Here is a 6754-nt window from a genome sequence, read left to right on the forward strand (position 1 = left end):
GAACAAGACCTCGAGTCTTTTGCAAATTGAACAAAATAATTTAGGAAATAGACTGCAGGCTTAGAAGGAAACACATCTTCAGCTGCTGTGTAAGAAGAGACATTCATACCAATGTCCACTCCCTAGATACCAGGCAACAAAACAGAACAAAAATAGGTGGAATATCAGAAGGGCCAAACAATTAGCAACTTAATGGACTTTTGCCAGGACCACGTAATTTTCTGTGTACAGCACAGATCCAGCCTGGGAGAGAAGCAGTGAGCTGGTCATATACCCTACTGCTAATTACAACACCATTCGAGTAGGTATATATACATTACAGTAAAAATACAATATGATGTAATAACACACCATCATCCAGAGAAATCAAGAGTATTTTGCAGATTTTATGCAACACGTGAGCTAGAGTGGAATAATTCCACCCACCACTGGGGCACACTGCAGCAACTGCTTTGCAAGTAGAAACAATGCCTGTAGTAAAATCACTTCATCCAATGGATGTGAGGCACAGCCAAACCAGAATGGATTAAGAGGGCTCTACTCCCCCCATTAGCCATATTCATTGAATTTATTCATTTAATATATCTCACCATTAACTCCTCTGAGATGGTCACCGGTATGTGACTGACACTCATCCTCCTACCAGGAGCACAGACAGATAAGCCTTTTGACACAGCAAAATAATTTAGTGAGGTACAGTGAAACTATTCACATACAGAATTCGGACAAGACAATGGCCAACAGTTTAGAAGGAGATGTCACAGGATCTTGAATGAAGCATAAGATGGCAGGGATTGTTTGTTGTAATTCTCCTGTTCTACTGCATAATACTGCACATAGTATATTTGGAATTACAGTCACAATTTCAGCTCAGTCAGGACTTAACCATATTGATAGTGTGAATATAATTCCTAAAATATACGGCGGTAAACCCAGAAGATTTAGATGCTAAGGAACTTTACCCTCCACCACATGACAGAGACTCAGCTGCTAGGTGTACAGCATGGCTGACCACTAAAATCAGTTACTCCATGCTTAATGTAACCTGGTTAGTAAATTAGTAGGTTTGTTTCTCTTTGCACATTAATGAAACATTTCAGTACACCTCAACCAGCCATGGCACTGTTTGCTGCTCCGTTACATTTGCCTTCCTTCTTCCTCCAGTTCCCAGGAAATAACCCATGATACCCACTTATCAGCTATTGAATTTTTTTACTGATTTGGCAGAAGTTATTGAAAAAATCACTTTTGAAAAGCAACTGCCTCATGTGATAGATTTCTCCCTCTCTTAACATGTCAAGGATGCTAATTGCAGAGAAAGGTTTAGCAGATAAACTCTAGAAACATGAATGCTTATAAACATGCCCAGTTCCTTACAAGACACAGAAAGAAAATGAGGGTGGAAGAATAAACAAATCTTTGGGACTGGCAGTGGTCTAACCAGGTCATATCTCAACATTTATGTATACTTTTTAGCATAGCTCTTTGCTTTCTTCTTTCCCATGAATTAGTTGAGGTCCTCAGTATCTTCACAGATGCATAGGATGCTGTACTGATTAAGCCCTGTCTCTGCAATCAGATTTTTAATCAGAGAAAGGAAAAAAAAAGAATCTCTTCTCACTTGGCATGGCAATAATTAATCTTTTTCAAGCCCCCTGCCAGCAATTTAGTTTTCCAGAACCCTGCGCTGGCATCCCAAAATCTGAGATCTGCATACAGAAGTGAAATGAGAGTGGAATTATAAAGGCCAGAAATGCATGATACTTGTGGGTTCATTTTTTTCTTTTGAACTGTGAATATGTCATTGGGATAATTCCAGTCACTTGGCTTAAACAGGCTCCTAGAGCTAAGCGCTGTCATTATCTTCCATTGTTTCACTGCTGGCACTAGTCTATTTCTGTTTGATCTTGTACAATGGAGAGAGTGAATTTTTTTCCCATTAAACAACTCTCACTATCTTTAAAATTATCTAAAGTCATATTGATTACCCCTTCTAATTTGTGCTAGAGCTCCAAATACCTGGTGTACTTTACTGAGTCCATTTAAAGTAACATATCAGATGAATCAAAGCAGAAAAGTTTCATTTTCAATATTAAGAAGTTGTGTCAAAATGAAAAATCCTGAACTTTAGGATTGCTGGGCAGCTGCTGTTGGAAACAGTGCTGTCTATTTTCCACATTATACTTGTGAAAACAGTATTGTATGAATCCTCTAAGGAACGTAGCAACAAACGTGAAATAGTTCAATAAAAGGAGAAGAGCCAAACAAGAGGAAAGATACTGCAGGTTTTCTGAGTTTTCTGAGGAAGTAGAAAGAAAGAAAATTACTTCAATTTGAAACAAATTTCTGCTGTTTTCCACATTACTCTTAGATTTAAAGCACCAATTCAGATAAGAACCTATACTTAGTGTAAAACAATCTAAGTAGCTCCTGAACTGGGGTGTGGGTACGAGAGTGGCTTTAATTACCTCAGTAAAAACCAAATGACAAATCACAGACAGGCTTTTAAAGTGCCTTTCAAAACTACCCACATCATTCTAGATTTGTGGTCTTCAAATTTTTCTCTAAAATTCCAAGCATTAATTTTTTTTAGAGACAAGTATCACTTTTTTGTGTAATATGTTCCTATTTCTTCTTTAATTTGAGACTGAAGAAAAGTATAAGTTAATGTATGGCTTTTTAAAAAAGATTTCTGTTACATTTTGGCTCAGGTTCTTTAATACTTTACTCACACCTACACAAGAGGAATACAGTCAAACAGTCTATTTTCTGCATACCTGCACCGTATTTCAATTTTATTCCAGAAACACTTTAGCTGTACTGAAATTTAACAATATGTACAGAAGGTGCAACACACATAAAAGGTGAGAGTCAAGTCCCAGGGCTTTAGTTCTTGGCTGCTAGACCCAGCTGTTGCTTTAAGAAACCATCACTGTGTAGAAGGGTATGATTCCTTTGCATGAGAAAAGAGAGACAGCATTTATTACTCTTCAGATAGCCTTAATTCAGTATTTTCCCTCATTAGAGTAAAAAGATGCATGTTATTTCATTTGCTCTGACAGTCAGAGATGAAAATCTCAGCTTCAACCAATTCTAAACATGACCATATGCTATTTTCATAATGAAGCTATTTGTATGGCCTGTGGAATTATGAAGGAATTAATCACAGCTCGCACAAGGTGCCACTGACTTCTGAACAAAAACTTGATTAAGTGAGGATCAGTCTCTGTCATGAACTACTGAAAGATCTGGTAGAGACTGAGGCTGAATAGATTGTACATAATGAGTTCTAAGGCTGTGAACTCTTCTGTGTTGATTAAGAAAGTGAAATCAAAGCATGGACAGAAATAGCATGGTAGCTTAGTGAATCACAGCCTTCATCTCTGACCAGCACATTTCACTTGTGCCAGGATGAATGAGTTGTACAGTCTCAGCCTCCTCCTCATGGCACCACAGCCCCCCGTCACAGTACTTGTTCAGAGTAGCATTACCAGAGATCATCTGTGCAGGCTACCAGGAGGCACCGGCAGAGGCCAGTCTGGGACTGAAGAAACATGGCTCCGGTCAGGGTAGGTATTTACCAGCAAAGGTGACTGGGCAGAACGAGGAAAGCAGAAATGTGATGACCAGAGATGAGCAAAGGAAATTTCCACAACGTGTGGCCAACCCTAAGTAAGATGATACGCTCTCATATTTCCACTAAGTACAAATAAACAAATATTTCAACAGCAGCAGCTGAATGGAAGCACACACTGACTGCTGAGCTGCAGCTTCATACCAGCAATCTGTCCTAAAGATCTCATCATTAAAGACAATGATTAAGACAGAAATGTCACCTTACATCTACACAGCAGTTTTCATCCTGAAGCACTTCATTAGCTATCTTTCCAAAGATCACTTTGCAATCCTGATTTTCTGTATTTATCCTGTCTACCCAAACCAGAAAAAAGAGGTGGATTGTACTCTTTTTAGAATCTCATCAGATAAAACCTCAAACTGTAGTTTCCATAGAAACACATCATGGGTCTCTCGGTCTCTCTATCAAACCTGTTCTTAAACTTTCAGCTTTACTTAATGCTAGATTTTCAGAAACATCAATTAGCTCTTTCATTATTTAGTGCTCTTCCTGTCTTTTGTGATTACATTAAATAAAGGAAGTACAGCTAGATGCAGCTGAACCATGCCACTGTTACATGGAGTGTCTTCCTTTCCACTTCACCATTGCCTTGCATCTCTGAGGTAGAAAACTAGTAGAGAAAGGGAATAAGGGACTGTGACTTCACCCACCCAGCCACACCAGGTTTCATGCTCCCCAAAGGCTAAGGACAGGATCTGGACTACATCATCTCTGCTCTCCTGAGATACAAGATTTGTTTGTGGAAATCCGTATGACTGTTTCTAATTACAATATGATTCCAAGGCACAGATCTGCCTCACTGAATGAAACAGACTGATAAAAGAGGCAAGAGAAGAATAACAACTGCCAAGGACAGAGAAACAACAGGGAAAAAAAAAAATAATTATTTTTTTATTCTAATAAAATCTCCAAGTGTCAGTCAAGTCCCATTTGCCTTTAAAATCCCCTGTCAAAGGTCTGAGCCCCTTCTGAACCTTGACTATAGCAAAAACAATGCCATGCAAATCATGAACACAGGTCTGGGACACTTTATAAACATTTTGACACACTGTATTAAAAATACATATTTTAAAACAAAGAATGCTGTTGTGTTTACAAAAGGTGAAAAACCCTATCCATACTTTACCCAAGGGTTACCTAATCTTGCACACGGTCTATTTTGCATGCTGTTGCTATGGGTGTTTCCTTCTACAAAAGCACACAAATACAGAATCCTTGGTTTTGCTCCCATTTCATTTCATGGGATGATCCATGTGTTTACAATCATTTCATACATCACCTTCTGATAGGCAACAGGCTTAGAAACAGTAGTGTCCATGGTAATGTCTATGTTCTCTACAGTAGACCTGGCACTTTCTCTTTTAGTAAGTGGTGAGGCTTGTGTGAGAAATAAATACCACCCTGTGCACTGTTTTGCAGTCTATTAACGTGATTAATGCCATTCTACTGCCACTGACCCCCAGATCAGAGTCAGTTTTGTTGTGAATAACAAGTGAAGCAATATAAATATTTGTCTTCATTTCCTTAGAGTGTCCTTTAGTTCTTTTCTGAATCCAATCGAGTTGAATCACTGCTGCCAAGAATGTATTTGCATCAGAAAATGTCCACGGAGGCTTTGTTACTTTTATCATCAGATTTAGATTATAGTGTTTGTCCTGAGATGCTTTCAGTATCTTATATATTTATTCTGTTTTAAAATGTATAATGATTAAATACATGAGTAGAATGAAATGTGCAGCACTTTAGTATTTTTTTTCAGTAATATAATCTCTTTTTCTATGACTCTTTCAAGCAGTTATGCTCCTAAATTCTAGGGATGCAGTAGGTAAAAGTGCTAAAACCTTCAGGCTATCCAAGCGTGAGGCAAACTTAAAATTTCAGTGACATACTACAGGAGGATTTCTTCTAAGGCTGGGTTTCTTGAAAAGCAAAGTGACATTCCATTGCTGTTTTAAGGGACCTTGATGACTTTGACTCGTTCTGGTAGGTCTACTTTTTTAAATTTTTATTACCTGAGGCTTTTTGTGTTTTGTTAAACACAAAAATTTTCTCTGTTGCCAAACCTACAGAAGCAAAGAAATCATTATATTGAAAAATCAAAAAGAGCACTGGCTGGCCAGATGAATTCTGGGAAAGAACAAAAATGACAAGTAAAACCTTTGTGCACATGACTAGCATGTGAAATGGGAGAGGGAATAAGAAAAAGGTTTCACAAGAAACTTCTCTGAGAGCACTGGGAAATTTCCAACTGTTACAAACCTTTTCCTTTTTTTTTTTTATTTTTTTTATTCTTTTTTTTCCTGACAGTTTCTTCTGAATGAGAAGTTGAACACAACACCAACAAAACTGATGCCCTACATCTCTCTCCCCACAGCATCCAGCCAAAGGATGAGAAGAGCGTGGAATGAGAAGCAACAGATCACCCCGACTTGGCTCCAGGGCAATGACAGATCAACTCTAACTGCTGACAAGTCACAAAAACTCAGTCGTCTGCCTCTCTGAACCACAGGAAATACTTCAGAAAAAAAAGAAATATTTCCAATACATTCTCTGTAGGCAAGTATCATCAGCAAATACAGCTTAATTGGACTTGGTCTTTCATATGTGTTTCATAAATGTAAACAGCACAAAAATAATGAATCCCCCAGACTCAAAGATATTTTAAACAATGTATCTTTTACTGTGGGAGGAAAGAAACCTGTTTTTAAAACATTCCTATTTTGAAATTATTGATACTAACATGTACATATTCTGTTTCCACTGGAAACAAATAATTTCATTATCTAAAAATAGGCAACTAAATGAAATGGAGACTTTTATAACGTGGGAAGTGTTTGTTGAACTAGCATTCTGGTTTGGATTACTTTTAGACGTTTTAGGAGAAACTGATTCAAAGCAGTGTTCTTCAGAATAAAACTAAAAATATATGTAGACAGACTAACTGCAAAGCAAAACAGTTCTCCAGAGACCTAGCTCCAATTCAAAATTCAGCAAACCATTTAAACACATCTGTAGTAAGAGTAGGAATACAGCAGATGTTCCAACCAAGTGAAGTTCACCATTAAAAACTCTGAATGGTAAACACCAATGGAAAACAACATTTGTGAGAGTCCCTTA

This window comes from Chaetura pelagica, unplaced genomic scaffold, assembly GCF_000747805.2.
Source record: "Chaetura pelagica isolate M959 unplaced genomic scaffold, ChaPel_1.0 scaffold405, whole genome shotgun sequence".
Taxonomy (NCBI): domain Eukaryota; kingdom Metazoa; phylum Chordata; class Aves; order Apodiformes; family Apodidae; genus Chaetura; species Chaetura pelagica.